This window comes from Haemaphysalis longicornis, unplaced genomic scaffold, assembly GCF_048455015.1.
Source record: "Haemaphysalis longicornis isolate Haplotype H1 unplaced genomic scaffold, Haemaphysalis longicornis Haplotype H1 scaffold_1, whole genome shotgun sequence".
NCBI lineage: Eukaryota > Metazoa > Arthropoda > Arachnida > Ixodida > Ixodidae > Haemaphysalis > Haemaphysalis longicornis.
The window spans coordinates 48,057,947-48,074,158 of record NW_027526203.1 but is presented as its reverse complement, the minus strand read 5'-3'; the positions used below and the strand labels follow the sequence as shown (position 1 = coordinate 48,074,158).

The 16,212-nt window shown below is 45.7% G+C and overlaps 1 protein-coding gene across 1 annotated transcript in view; it reads right to left on the bottom strand.

Moving 5' to 3' along the window:
- LOC144163913 (histone H3-like) overlaps positions 1–16,212 on the bottom strand; it is a 66,508-nt gene that overhangs the window by 28,958 nt on the left and 21,338 nt on the right. Inside the window, exon 3 of the mRNA XM_077694577.1 lies at positions 15,909–16,128. The gene's annotated coding sequence lies outside the window, so the exon portion shown is untranslated. The remainder of the gene's footprint in view (positions 1–15,908; positions 16,129–16,212) is intronic.

Here is a 16,212-nt window from a genome sequence, read left to right as displayed (position 1 = left end):
TTTTCTAAGAGAAATGGTGTATAGGGCCATGTTAAAACATAATGAGTATACTAAGAGAAAGGGTGCCTATATAGGGTCACATTAAAGCACAGTGAGTGCAGCCAATTTAAATGTTCGAAGAGGTTCTGTGCCTTGAGAGTCATTGTTTACAACCATTAGTTTTGCAGGAAAACGATCACTGCCATGCGGGTTGTTAAATACACTCCATTCAAGCATAGGCAGTAAGATTGCAGAGCCAATTGCAAGGTCTATTTCTGAGTATGTGTGGTGTGTGGAGTTGTAATATGTGGGGCATTTCTTATTAAGGATGCAACATCTGGATGTCGTGACAAACCTTTCAACGAGTCGCCCTCGAGCATCGGCTCGCACAGATCCCCAGATGGGGTTGTGAGCATTAAAATCACCGGTTATGATGTAAGGTTCAGGTAGTTCATTGATTAGGTTTTCAAATTCGACGTTGGAAAGGCGATAGTCAGGTGAAATGTAGAGAGAGCAAACTGTCACTAGTTTGCCAAAAACTATGGCTCTGACAGCTACAGCTTCGAGTGACGCCTGTAGCTGGAGGTACTGACAAGCCACAGATTTTTGGAGTACTACTGCCACACCACCAGACGGCTGGATGCAATTTTGTCTGTCCTTACGGTAAACAATGTACTGTGTTAGGAAGTTTGTCTGTGATGGGCGCAGGTGTGTTTCTTGGAGGCACAGTATTTGTGGTTTGTGATTGGTGAGGATGTCAGAAATATTAGATTTCTTAACAACCCCCTACCATTCCAGTACATAACACTTTCAGCAGCCATGAAAATCAGCAAGAGAGAAAAAAGGATCATGTTCTGGATCATGTTTTTCCCCTCTTTTTAGCAGGCCGTGTTTCGGGGCCCTTCTGAGCAGGTTCAAATAGGTTGTGGGGTAATTTCCAGGGGCAACGACTTTACTGGCCTTTGGTTTGGTCGGTTTGCCACGACCTGTGGCACCGGGGCGCTCCTGTGATGCCTCAGGAGCAGACGTACTTGGAGAGACATCCATGGCCTCAACCGCGGTTTCTGAAGTTGAAAGATTGTCAGGACCAGACTTTGTGCTAGAGGCCGTAGCCACAGCACTGGGCACTGCTGGAACCACATTACCCACAGGAGCAGCCTTCTGCTGTTGCACAGGTGCCTGAGACAAGGTCAACATCGCTGACCTGGACAGGAGTCGTGCTGGCGGCCTTTCGCCCAGCACTAGGTCGGAGTGCAGCAGCAGAAGCCGCGGTAGCGACTTTCTGCTGCTGAGTGGGGGGCTGCGACGGGACCAGGTCAGCCTCGCTGTACTGGGTGCCCGCATCTACCAGACGACGCCCCACCCCCCGGCGAGCTGTGTCTGCGTAACTTTAGCCCGATAGCAAGGCATGCTTCAGGCATGCTTGTGGGAACGTTAGGTTCTCGGTGACTTTCAGTTGGATTATTTCTTTTTCTTTTTTGAATGATGGACATGCACGTGAGAAGGCAGAGTGTGGTCCACTGCAGTTTGGGCATTTCACTTGTTGCTTGTTACAATCGTCACTGCCACTGGAGTGGTCAGTGCTTGCGCAGTGAGCACAGATAGATCGGCCACGGCACGACAGAGTTCCATGGCCATACTTCTGGCACTTGAAACACCTTTGCGGATTAGGTATGTATGGGTGCACTGGACAGGAAATAAATGCAGCATGGACCGATTCGAGAAGTGTTGAACGGTTGAAAGTCAAAACAATGTGCTTAGTTCGGATTTCCTCACCTGCGCGACTTATAGTTATCCTCCGCACAGCTGTTACGCCTTGGTCTTTGAGCCCTTCGAGGAGATCGTCTTCATTCTCATGAAGTAGTTCTCGTTCAGAGATGACGCCTTGGGTTGTGTTTAGGCTACGATGTGGCGTGACCGTCACTTTTAGTTGAGCCAGGGTGTCCTGTTTCAGGAGGTTTTCACTTTGCTTTTTCTTTGTACTTCTACCAGCAGGTCGCCTGAGGCAAGTTTTTTTGTACGGTAGCCTTTCCCAACGATGTTCTCGAGGCATTTTGCAATGAGGAACACCGATTTTTTTGCTAAGGGTGCATTTTCTTCTTCGGAGTGTACCACAAGGTATTTGTTAAAGGTTTCGACAGGTGGAGCTGCTCTGATGCTAAGTACTTCGGTGCGGCCCCTTTTCAGGGACCTATCAGTTTTTCTTGGGGTGGAAAAAGAAGCCATAAATACATGGTGTACATTCGGTAGCAAGGCCGGCCACCCACCACCGAGCCCAACAAGGGAACGTGACTTAACATGCTAGCCATACCTTGCCCCTATAATCCTATGCTCGGGATCGAGAGTGACGTCTTTGCACAGGATTAACCCTCGCCGCCTAGAAAAGCTTAGAAATAAGGAAGAAATGAGATGACAGGACAGTGTTAGAAAAGGAAATAGGAAAGAGAAAGAGCTCAGAGGAGGACAGGAAAAGGCGACTGGCTGATTCCCCCCCGGGGCGGGTCAGACCGGGGGTACCGTCTGCGAGAAGCGGGGGCCGAAGTGACGTGTTGCCGCTGCTGGGGGGCCGTAAAGGTCCAAAACAACCCCAACTTTGGCTCAGCCACCAGGTTCCCCTTTTCCCCGGACACGGCAAAGCCACGCACAGCCGGGACATGGGTGGGTCCAACCCACATGTGCTCGGGTCCATGGTGTTGCAAGACACCAAGTGTCTACGGCAGTAGGCACCCCTGCAGAGCTCGGGACTGTGGTGGCACTACTCACCAAAACACCTTGAGTACACAAGGTGCCCCCTGCGGGGTGCACCTCACATGCATTTCTGAACTTGCCGCTGAAAGTTCTCCTTGACTGGCTGGCCCGGATCGTTTAGAACATAGGCTTTCGCAACTTTCCCAAAGCGGAACGTGTCAGCACGCGCTAGAACCCGCAGCAAGTGGCTTTGTGAACTTGGTGAGAACTGGGAAAGAGAAAAGCACGCGAGAGATAATGCCACAAACGCTGGGCACCCTAGAGTGTTCTTGAAGGTGGAGTTGGACAACTTCAGGCACCCGCCAGGAGGTGCACACTCGCATGCGTTAAGTTCCTGGCTATTGTTTTCCCGCGCCTGTAACCAAGACAGCTTTGTGTAGCTGTACAAAAAGATGACAAAGCGGAAGCGACAGTGCAAATAGAATGATATGCTTTGTGCCGCTGTGTAAATTTAGTGGTTACTGCCAAACAAGGAGCGTGTTTCATGTTTGCTGCACCATCCGGTGCTATGCAGCTTGCAGAATGGGAACAAAACATCAAAAGAAAATACTGCAGGATGACACCAGCTGCAATGGTGTGTCAAAAAGCATTTTGGGAGCAGTTGTATCAAGCTCATGCACGTTCAGTATCGCTGTGAATGGTGTTACAATGAGTAGCTCCGTGCAATGCCATACCTACAATATTCAAACATTATCCAGAACACATCATGCCTCAAATGTCAGCAAAACAAAAAACAAGAAATCTTTGTGAGCCCCAAAAAACTTTGGAAGCCTCCTTAGTTTGGCTCAGTCACTGACAGTGCCAAATCGGTGGGCCTGGAAGGATCTGGTGCCCGAGGCCCCACACTGGTGCCAACAGAGCTCCACCACACGCTCTGGTTCTGAAGCAGCAGGTGCTGGTGGATCGCAAAACGGTGCTGCACAACAATTGCCAACTCCACCAGCGAGAGTCTCTGCCCATTCTTCGACATCGATCCTATTCAGTGACATGGATATGAAAGTGCCACACACAATGTTAGTGGATTCATTAGGTTACGCCTGCTGTGAAGCGTAAGACAATAATTGCACCAACATTTCGGCTTGAAAAGCCTTTGCTTGGCGTGCTTCTGTGGTATATGTTGTATTCGCTGGCGTGGCATGCATGTCGGCAGCCATGTGTGTGCACCGCCATGCCTGTGTCTACATGTCCCCACTGCTAGGTGACGTCGTATGCATGGGCTGTTCGCAATGCAGGTGGCCACAACTCCTGGGTGTGCTGCATTAACGATAGTTACGCGACGAAAGTGGCTGTTCCATTCACCGGTGTGACAACCTCGTCCTGCAAATCAACCCCAACTTCCTTAAAGGAGCCATGAAGACAAACCACAAGTTGGGTTTATTAGAAAGACTGCTTAGGCCCGATAACAATGATACCAATATCATCGCAATCTTCGAACAAATAACGGAGATATGAAAGAAAACGTGTGAAGCAGTCGCGACCCCCTAGCCACTTTCCCGCAACTTTTTTACGTCACGGAACCTTGTTTGTGTGATTGGCGGCCGCCTAACTGACCTGTCACGACGACACATGACTGGACGTGTGTAATGGGGCCTCTAGTTCCATTTGACCGCATCACTTGAATGCTAACGTGCAGTTAACTCTTTCGCTACCGCGCCTATCAAAATCGATCAATTTGATCAATACTTTTGGGAGCACCTTTTCATAGCGTTCCAGGCGTTTCTCGAGCAAGTAAAGCTGTTCGGAGTTAAATCAGAAAATGGCCTTTCAAAATCAGTTTTGTTTTCATTTTTGCAACGAAAACGTGATTTTTGACATGCTTTTGAATCACCTGGGTGTGGAAAAGGGGCGTGGACATTGCGCGTCACGGCTACCAATGAAGAATGCGTGCAACTCGCAGTTACTCTGCACCAGCGCTTGTTTATTGCTATCAGGGCGTGAATGGGGAACTAGCAAACGATTTTCAATCGTCAGGTTCGTGCTCTGACAGTAATAATCCCAGAAATCGGCTGGAAATGTCAAGCAGTGCATGGTTGCAAAGCTACTGTATGATTCTAGGCAGTTTTATTGCCTTTGCGCACGTTGTTCTAAGTACTGTGGTAGTTCTACTTACCCCAGGACCATTCGCAAACAGTTTACAACAGTTTCGGTTTCGTTTCTGCATCGCGAAATTCATATTTAGCACTACTACGCAGTTACCCAACCAACCCAACTTCAAGGCTACCTGCCATGGCGCCTGAAGCGTCCGCGACTGATCCTCGAACAAAGCACGGCGTTCCTGATTTCCCCCCACCCTAACCCGATATCTGCGATAAGAACTTCAGATGCTAGTCAAAAGGTCACACCCAGTCGCCAGATATCTGTTCCACCGAGGACAGCACTTCAAACCGGCCTTCCACTGCCAGCTGTTCGCCTTCCAGTTTCGTTTCCATGCGAGGGTATATCCGGGTGTCTAATGTTGCTGCTTAGTTGAACGGTCTATTCGGACGGAGTCTGCGATAAGTTTTTGTACTGTTTCATTTGAAAACTGTTAGGTGGCGCTGCAATAGAGGAGGCTCGTTGTGCTGATCTTATTCATCGCGCAACCTGCTACTCGGCCAAAGATCGCAGGGCACGATTCTAGCGGATCGTACCTCATTTTTGCGAGCAAGGCTACAATTGTGAGTAAGAAGATGATAATAAAGCTCAGCTTTATGTTTTGGGAGATAACTGACCGTGAACGACAACAATATCAGCCACGGCGTTCCGTTTTCAACTTCATGCATGTTTTTATCCGCATCGCGTGCTTGTCCCAAATATTGTGCTCGCTGTAAATGCAAAGTCAGCCATTGACAAGATGTTTTCACGTTATGTCGGGGCAAATTGGTGCCTCTGATAATGACAAACCACCAGATTTATTCCAGGAAACTACCCGAAATTGCACATTTTGAATTGGAGGTTGGGCTTCACCGCATGACATGAGCACCGTGCATGCTAACATTTTTTTTTTATATCTGACAAACTGTTCCGCGCAAGTCGACATTTTTTCTGGGGCGTGTTTTTGAAATGTTTTCCTACAAAATGTATATTCTTATCTACTACCGGTGGTTTGATATACACAACTCCTTTTTTATCATTTTTTTTTCGACAACTCGACAAAAATTTTGGTTTTGACATTTTTTTTTACAACTATGATATATAAAAACCTTTAAAAAACTGGTATTATTGGAAATGCCGTTAAATATTCTGCATTTTGTGCTCCTGCAATTAGTGCCTAACCAATTTTTTAGCAGGAAAAAAAATGTTTTCTTGGACCCCTAAAATTAGTCAATTTTTCGGCGGTAGCGAAAGAGTTAACGCACTGAAAATTATGTTTTATTGTTGACCCGTATAACGTCATTCTTGCTCATAACACGTCACTCTGGTGCAAAATTTGAGTTTTTAAATACTTCTTGCTTTTTTTTCATTAAAAATGCATCTTTTATGGCTGTAATGGAGCTGAGTGATATACTGAATCTTAATTCTTTCAAATTACACGGTTGTATTTGCTCTTCATGGCTCCTTTAAGAGCAAGTTCAAGTTGGTCATGGCTCAAATGCTGCAAAGTGAACGCCATAGTAGCCCTGCTGTGCAGCAGCATCTGTGCGGTAAGCAGCAGCAGCAGTATCGTGTCCCACCGAACTCAAAAGCACTACCTCGATGTCAAATTCTGTTTAGCACAGTGTCCTAAGCCTAGCTGTCACAAGACATGAGCGAAGTCACCTGCACAGATTAGCTGATTGCCAGCTGCCATGTTTTGGTATCGGCACAGATTGCTGAGCTGTCAGTGAGCGCCTTCTCCTTCAGCCACTTGTCAATAGATGTCACTAGTCTCCCAGCTACTAACGCACTCCTTGCTACGCTACCGTTTTATCTCTGTCGGTGTGGGCATGGACGCACACAATTTCTTCGAAAGCATTATTTGGCTTTGAAGTGAACGAATCCGCACCATGGGCAAGGTGCGCAAGCAACTGCGTTGCAACGGGGATTTCGTGCATTGTGTGTGCTTTCTTTCGCGACCGTGGCTCCATTCTCCGGTGTGATGTGGCGTTCTCAAGGGTGAGAAGAGCATCACCACACAATGTCACTGCAATCATTCATATCTGTTTCCGCCACTGCCAAGAATTGGGTGGTAACGGCAAAGACGCAAGATGCCGGGGCGTTTTTTCTGGCACTGTCATGGCAGTTTTCAGTGTTGCCAAGAGAAGAAATCGCCTGCTAAACTTTCATGTGAACACCATCTATAGCCATGTACTGTGTTGTTACTGATAGGGAAGAGGGCTAAAGATTTCTCTCGTAAAGAGGCCGAATTGCTAATCACACGATTTCTTTGACAAGTATTTGTGTCGAATGCGGAGAAGGCTGCTTTAGGAAAGCACAGTTCTTACGGAAGAATGATTTTTCCTAGAAGTGCTTGCTATATATGAAGTCCGATTAGGAATAGGCCTGTGCTTTTTGCAAGCACAAAAGTTTTGGCCTCAAGTGTGCTTGTGCTTACGAGTCAATAAAATGAACTGAGGCACTTCACCTACTTTCGTTACAAAAAAAAATACATGAAAATTCTATAAGGAAAGCCTTTACTGTTAAAATGGCACTAGAACACACCTTAATCAAAAAGCATGGAATGTTCGAAACCCACAGATTTGCTGAACTTCATTGAAGCTTTCATGCAACGAACAATCTCTAAATATGCCACTCTAAGTCAAAGGCTCAAAGCGAACTCCAAAAGCTGTAATCAGCGTCTTCCATAAAAGAACAGATATAGCCAGCTGAGCGAAAGCGAAATTGCAGCAGTCCGCTCGCCGATGTTGCAAAGGCAGTGCAGCCCGCACCCTCCCACCTGGCAGTGCTCCATGTGGCAGCCACTGGCAATCCTCCTTCACTAGCCACTACATTCTAGGCACTATAATGGGGGTCATCTTTTATTTTAGAACCAAAACTGCTAATTAAAAGAATGTTGCCTCTATCAGTAATGTTCTAATATCTCTCCACAAACATGCCTGAGCGTTATTTTCCTGTGCATAAAGTGAGCATGTACGAACAATGTGTGTGTGTGTGTGTGTGTGTGTGTGTGTGTGTGTGTGTGTGCGCGTGCGTGCGTGCGTGCGTGCGTGCGTGCGTGTGTGTGTGTGTGTACAGGAAATGAGGGGCTCGTTGAAATAAGACAGAAATAAGAATTGGCAGTCAAGAAAACCTCGGAAAGCAAAGGGGAGGATGTAGTTGGTCAAGATAAAGAATTTGGAAAATAAGAAAGTGGAGAAAAAATGCCCACCAGGTGGGATCCGAACCCACGACCTCCAGAATACCAGTCTGGTGCGATAACCATATATATATATATATATATATATATATATATATATATATATATATATATATATATATATATACGATAACCGGAACACTTTTACAAATTTTTCCTGAACGAACCACTGCTTTGTTCACACTGAAACTTCACACGAAGGTCGCATTTTGTGGTCTATTTTGTTTGACACCTGGAACAACGACGGTACTTACCTATTTATTTCAAAAATAAATAAAAACGATTTTCGCCTATGGGAATATGGCGGCTGATTGGGACGTGCGAACCAGAGCAAGTTGATCTTGGAACGACGGAGCCACCTGGGGTATTCAGAGCGAAACACACGTTTGGGATTCACGGTACGAAGGAGCCAAATGGCGTAGCAGACGATCAGAAAATGTGAAAGCGGGTTTTCTGCTCGTCTGCTAGCTCACTTGGCTCCTTCCTAGGTGCATTTTCTGATCGTCTCCTGCACCATTGGTCTTCTTCGTACCATGAATCCCAAACGGGTGTATATATATATATATATATATATATATATATATATATATATATATACAGTTGAACCTCGATATAACGAACCTCGATTTAACGAAATTCGCGATATAACGAATTTTTTCAAGTTTTCTAGCAAAATTTTGCTAAATGCATGTATTTTTGTCTCGATTTTACGAAGTAATTTTGTGCGGCACTTTCGATTTAACGAAGTCACGGCAAGAAAGGAAGAACGAAATTCCGGTCGAGGCACGTTTTATTTTGCCTCTCAGGCCCTACATTGAAAAAATTCAGTGCTCAAATTGACTCTTGAAGGCTCAAATGAAAGAAAAGCGGCGAAATCTACGGTTAACAACAATTAAAAGCGAAGACGAAGCTGCACAAACCGCTAGCGGTCATAGACGGTGTAATAGTGCGGCCACTATTTTGACGTCTCCATCGTTGCCTACGCCAGCGCCCTCTATGCTTAGGCTACCGAAGCCTATTTCAAGCTTTTCAACGCGTCATTGCTCACGGTGCTGCTGCTCTAGGTTGTGCTCGCTGATAACCAAATTAATATTTTGTTCGTGCATCGTTAGGTGAGTTTGGAAGCAGCATGAGCACTCCAAGAGAAAGAAAAGTGTTCAGAACAAGAGCCTGAGGAAGTTCGGTGAAACTGACAACCACCGAAGTGTGATGGATGCCATCGATGTTCTGCGGAGGCACGCAGGTGCACACGAATGTTAAGACCTTGTTAGCGCTGTCAGCATACGACCGTCACGTAAAGCCCGCCCTGGTCAAGAAACGCCAAGCACTGCTTACGGACTTCTTCACTACGGCTTGAACATCGAGTGCTGGTGGCAATAAATTGCTCTCTTTGAACGTGGTCATCTTCGTTTCACCAGCGTTCATTAGACAGCTGCGGTGCGGAGAAATCAGTTTCGTAAGGGCTCAGTGGGCATAAAAGTAATTGCTTAATCGAATTTGGCCGGAAGAATTTTATTTAATGTAAGCTTTCCGCTTTCCGGAGCACGTAAGCGCTGCTCCACACAGTGAGGGGGTCCGCGTGTACTCCGCTGAACTCGCAATCATGGCTTTATCTCGAGTGTTGTGGTTGCATCACGCGCCTATACTGCGGAGCCTTTGTACATGAAAAAAGTCTTTCGAAAGTTTCATAGCAGCCTTCCGCTGTTGGCCCGCCGCGCCTAGGCCCCTAAGCCTACCACTGAATAGACGAAAAGAGGCGTAACTTCGAACGAGCACCTCGGCGGGGTGAAGTTCACGGGACATGGACGCGGGCGCGGGTTCAATTGACTATAACAGCGGCATTTAGTAGTGACCGAAATGAAAAAACAAAAAGTGGAAACCTAGTCTGCTATCATATTTAATGAGGCGTTGCGGAAAAAGCACCGGTTTTACGATCACACATGAACTACCGTCGGCTATCCGAATTCCATTGCCCAAGTGTTGAAACTCTTAATTCACACAATTTTCGCGGCCAGTTTTAGTACAAATTTCGCTTTAATTGGAGAGGTAACTACATAGAAGTTGTTGCCTGGCGAGGGCCAAAGTGTTAAAACCCCAATAACTGGTTAAATGAACTGTAAAATCGAAACCTCGATTTTACGAAATTCTCGATTTAACGAAATTTGCGGCCCCAAGTACGACTTCGTTATATCGAGGTTTAACTGTATATATATATGGACGCAGTGTCACGAACTGGGCATTGAGGCACCTGAGCGTGATCACTCGTAACACCTTGCGCCACTCAGACTGCGAGCCCTCTATTGTGGCCCGCCACTGCATCAAAGCCAGCGTAGCGTACCGAGGAGTGAAACCTTCCACCCAGCGCCTCCACGCTGTAGTCAGGAAAGTGATCGTGACTCGCAGGCCAGACCGAGTGACACAAAAGGTGCCGAGTTTCGCAAGGCTTCAAAACGCAGACAATTTTGATGCACAATATTACATTCTGATGAAATGTGCCCGGTCATCAGTTGTTTTTGCTGCAGACTATATGCATATGTGAAATGTTTGCAGTGTAAAAAATGCTCCACGAGATGTGTTCTTGGACATCTTCATTTTTAAAGTTCTATGAAGGACTATTTAAAATACTGTTATTTCACCCATAAGGTCAACACTGTCATGTTCACCCCCAAGATAAGGTCGAAAAGCCTGATTCACATTTTCCTATAGGCCAGCCAATTGGATCCATTAACGCACACAAGTATCTCGGCGTTCACATAACCAGCGATTTCTCTTCGTGGACATGTGTTGAGAAGGTTACTGACACAAATTAATTAAACACAGTCAGATACAGTTGTCAAAACCTCTGCTGTGCCCTCGTGAGCTGAGTACAGTCCTCCCCTGTGTGGGCACGACCCTTCCTCTAATTTTTTCAAAATACCACAACTTGTTTTATTCTCTGCAATTATTCTAGTGCAGCTACTGTTGCTCCGATGAAACATTAAACCTTCCAGATCTCTCTAACCGAGAGTGGGCTCCCCTTTGTGTGTTTCCACTAAATATTCTAAAACAACAAAATGTTTACTCATTCCAATCGCATTATGTGTGTTTTCCCACACACAACATCAATTCAAAGTAGGGATGCAGAACTGCAAAGAAAACTTTTATCTTCACTTTTCCGCCCCCAAAGCGTGATCTGAATTGGATCACTTTCCCGCCGGTATCATTGCTATAAGTGAATGAGCTATCTCCAAGCCTTTTGTAGGAGACCACTTAAAATTTTCTGTTTATGTGCTGCTTTCGCTTTTGTTTTTTGTTCTTGTCAAAATACCCCTTCTCCTTGTAACAGCTGATGGCCATGAAAAAAAAATTGACAAAATCAAGGTAACTAAAGCTAACTAAAGCTGCTACCACATCTGCAAATGTTTCTCGCAGTGGCGGCCTTTCACATTTGAATGATGCCAGGTTCTAGCACGAGGTCGGGGGTTCGATTCCCGGCCGCGGCGGCCGCTTTTCTGATGGAGGCGAAAAGCAAAAACGCCCGTGTGTACGAGATTTCGGCGCACGTCAAAGATCCCCAGGTGGTCAAAATTAATCCGGAGCCCTCCACTACGGCGCGCCTCATCGCCTGCGTTGCGTCGGCACGTTAAACCCCCACAATCAATCAATCAATCAGATGCCAGGTTCTACATCATAAAACCTTAATGCCAAGCCTTCATCTCCCACTACCCGGAGTGTTTCCCACTTCACGTTTTAACATCTCTGTTCTCTTCTTGCCATTGCATAAACAAAAAAGTGCATCCCAAATAAAACTCAATTGAACAATATGACAGCTTACTCCATACTGTCAAGAGCTTTTAAAAAGGAAGCTTAAGAATGGCCCACAATAACATTCACATCATTATTCATTTTCAGGGTTATTATCAGTCTGCAGAGGAGACGTGTTTCTGCATATATCTGGAGTACGTATCAGTTAAAAGGTGACTCCAATATTAAGTGACGTTTTTCTTAGTAGGGAGCCTTGGATCGTGACCTGTTGGGGACGGCAAAAAAAGTTTGCATAAAAACAGATGAAGATATAGTGTTTTGTTGAAAGGGGTTGCTCCTCATTATACTGTACACATCTTAAGCCTTTCACTGTCGGGTGTTTCTGGATGTGACACATCTCCAGTGTCAGCTTGGTTTCCAAACTATCAGGGAAGATGCGTAGTGATTTATTCGACTATGATGGCGTCCAAAACTCAACGCGTCTAAAGGAAAGAGCATGGGCAAGAAATCGCCTTTCTTCGAGGTATTTTTAGTTTGCCGTGCACGTTTTCGGGACGACCTCACCGTTTCAACATCAGAATCTGACCCTGTGGAACTGGCACCCCTTCCTTGGATGAGAAACTCTCAGAATGCCAATCTGAGCTCGGCCTGTATTGGGATCGGAATCGAAGAACCACCGCTCCTGTCCATAGTCGAAGGCCCTGCGTGGTCAGCCATTCGAAAGTAACCGCGCGCATGAAGGGAGCACTTTCAGCAGGCCTTAAAACACACAAAAATGACGCGTTGCAAAAGCCGTGATTGAGTCATGTTTCGGTCTATTGGAGAGGCAACGGTGCGCTGGGCTAACCTGGCGTGCCGTAGCAGACGCGGGAACAGAATAAAAAAAAACTTGAAACCCGTTGGGGATAGCACAACAACCCTCTCACACATAATCGCACACATGCTGCATGGTCACTCATCCCGACAGAGTACAGTGCGCAGAGCAACGAAGGGTGGGCGCGGTCGCTCCGTATTCTTCAATATACACTTGCCGACAGCTAGCGAGTGATAATAAGAGCTACTAGGAAGACTCGACAGATGGCGCGAACAGTCTAGGCGTGCCCGCTTTACACTATGGTGCGAATTTTTGAACTCACAATGGGGAACGTATCAATACATCAGTGACACTGAGGAGGGGAAATGCAAAAACGTACCGGTATGTGAGTGACAATGAAAGGGTTAAAATGTCTGAGCACCTGTTCCAACAAGCTGGTTGACTGGGACATTTTCCGATCCCCCTGTGAGGCAAACTACTTTGAAGCCATGAAAGACATTTGTGTCCAGTTTCTTGGCGTCTCGCTTAAAGGGACAGACAACAGATTTTTGTGGAATGCATGTCCTCTTGCTCATACGAAAGCTAGCGTTTTATATACTGGGGTAACCGCAAGGAATTTTTAAATAAAAAGGAGGAAATAATTTTAATTTTGCACTAAAAATTTTTAACTCTGAAAGGTGGCCCCATACAGTGTCTAAACGTGACACTAGCGCTTTCATTACCGAGGGAAAATTGACCCATTTTTAGGGGTCCCCGAAAACATTTTTTTCTGCTAAAAAATTGATCAGGCACTGATTACAGGAACACAAAATGCAGAATATTTAACAGCCTTTCCAATAACACCAGTTGTTTAAATGTTTTCACGCATCATAGTAGTGAAAAAAATATCAAGATCAAAATTTTTGTCAGGTTGCCAAAGAAAATGGTAAAAAAGGATTTGTGTATAACAAACTACCAGGTAGTGGAAAAAAAATTACAATAAAAATTTTGTAGGAAAACATTTCAAAAACACACCCTAGAAAAAACATGCGGAACAGCTAGCACGCGTGGTGCCTGTGCCATGTGGTGAAGGTCAACCTCCATTTCAAAATGTGCAATTTTGGGTGGTTCCCTGGAAGAAATTTGGCAGTTTGCAATTATCAAAGGCACCAATTTGCCCCCACGTAACGTAAAGCATCTTGTCAATGGCTGACTTTGCATTTACGGCCAGCACAGTATTCGAGACAAGCACGTAATGCCAAAAAACATGCATGGAGTTGAAAACAAAACTCGGTGGTTGATGCTTGTTGACGTTCACTGTCAGTAACTCTCAAAACATAAACTTGCGATTTATTATCATCTTCTGACTCACTATTGTAGCCCTGCTTGCAGGAATGAGGTGCGATGCGCTAGAATCGTGCCCTGCAAACTTTGGCCGAGTAGCTTTTGCACGATGAAAGAGATTAGCACTACGAGCCTCCTGCTTTGCAGCGCCACCTAACGTTTTTGAAATGAAACAGCGCAAAACTTATTGGTGACTCCGTCCGAACAGAGAGTTCAACTAAGGAGCAACACTAGACCTCTGAAGATACCCTCGTATGGAAACGGAACTGGCAGGCTGTCAGTGTGTAAGGCCGGTTTAAAGCGGTCTCTTCGTCGGAACTGATATCTGGCAACTGGGTGTTACCTCTGGCAACTGGGTGTTACCTTTTGACTTGCATCAGAAGTTCTTGTGGCAAAATTCCGGTTATTGTGGGGTGAAATCAGGCGCGGCATGCTTTTTTCGAGGATCAGTAACGGACGCTCAAGGCGCCATGCCAGAGAGGCTTGAAGTTGGGTAACTGCGTAGTAGCACCAAATATGAATTTCGCAATGCAGAAACGAAACCGAAACTGTTGACTGTTTGTGAATGGTCCTGTAGTAAGCAGAACTACAACACAGCTTAGAACAATGACCACAAAGGCAATACAACTGCCTAAAATTACAAAGTAACTTTGCAAACAGGCACTGCTTGATATTTTCAGCCGATTTCAGGGACTATCAATCAGAGTGCAAACCTGACGATTGAAAATCATCTACTGATTCACCACTCGTACCCTGATAACAAAAGCCAAACGCTGATGCAGAGTAATTACGAGTGGTACGCATTCTTCTTTGGTAGCAGTGATGTGCAATGACCATGCCCCTTTTCCACACTCAGGTGATGCAAACGTGTTTCTAAAATCGCATTTTTGTCGCAAAAATGAAAACAAAACTGATTTTCAAAGGGCATTTTTGAACTAACTCCAAATAGCTTTACTTGTGTCAGAAACACCTCAAACACTATGAAAAGGGGCTCCTAAGATATCGCTAAAATTGAACGATTTTGAATAGGCGTGGTAACGAAAGAGTCAAGCTTCCAAGACAATAGCTAATTGTTTCACATTATTCTGAAGGTTTTCAAACACATTTTCAACATATGTTTACCCTCGCCCACACTTTTTTCCTTTAATAATGAGCGAATTTTGAGAGCTCACTTTTAATAGCATAGCACGAACCCTAATATTCAAATCTTGTGAAAACTTGTGCGATCTTAAAGAACTGAGTAACGTACACACCCGCTATGCTTTTTATAAAGTATAGCGGGTGTGTACGTTGTAAGTGGACGCTACTAGCAACAGGCAGAAACCGAGTGAGGCTCCAAATAAAGCGACCCAGTGGCAGCATGAGACCCACAGATGTGTGCCCCTGAGAAAGAAGCAAAGAACCGCCACAAGTGAATCCGGAAGTCCCGTGAGGTCTCACTCAACTCGAGAAACTACAACAACAAAAAGCAAACAAAAGCTACCACTACCTGTGTCAGCAGGAGGCCGGTGGTAGCCAGTGGAGGATCAAGAGGGTGGGTCCGGATGTGCCGACCCCACTTTAATTTTGGAATTATACCCCCAAGAAGATGACCCCTGAGGTCGTAGAAAAAGTCTTGATTTTTTTTTTATTTCGTGTATTTCTGGTTTTCCAAATCCCCCTCCTCCACCTTATCATCATCATCATCATCATCATCATCACTGATACAAGCTGACCCTCCCCTCAGAAAAAACCTGGATCCGCCCCTGAAGGTAGCCACGAAGCCACATGAAGTGCACCCTCTCAGTTACCTGACCCAGCATTACCGCGACTTTTGTCCCCTTAATAAACTACAGCTAATTTTCTCTGATAGAGGCACAAACGCTTAAAGGAGTAGTGACACAAAATTTCAAAGTTGAGATAACTACATAAAAGGCTTCACCTGTATATGGAGACATCTCCCAGCAAGTTTCAACAGTAACCATTCAGTATAACATATTTTAAGTCCATTCTATTCTTTGCGCACACAAAGCACAGAAAGGATACCTTTTCGCAATCAATATCAGCATGACGCCATCTGCTCCTCCTGGCCACAAACTGCCAACGTGAGGGCTCCCGTGACGTGGCCGACGCACTGGCCGAAGTTGGGTGCGCTGCTCCAGCGATGCCACGTCACGGTTTTGGGGCTGACATCATGCTGCCCGGGCGCGTGGAGATGGTGGAGACCCCAGCCAGTCTGGGAGCGTGCTCGCGTGCGCATTCATACCTGCAGTGGTGTGACAAGAATGATGACGTCACGAGCACCATCCTGTCATAGTGGCTGCCTCGGATTTCATTTTGTCGAGACCAA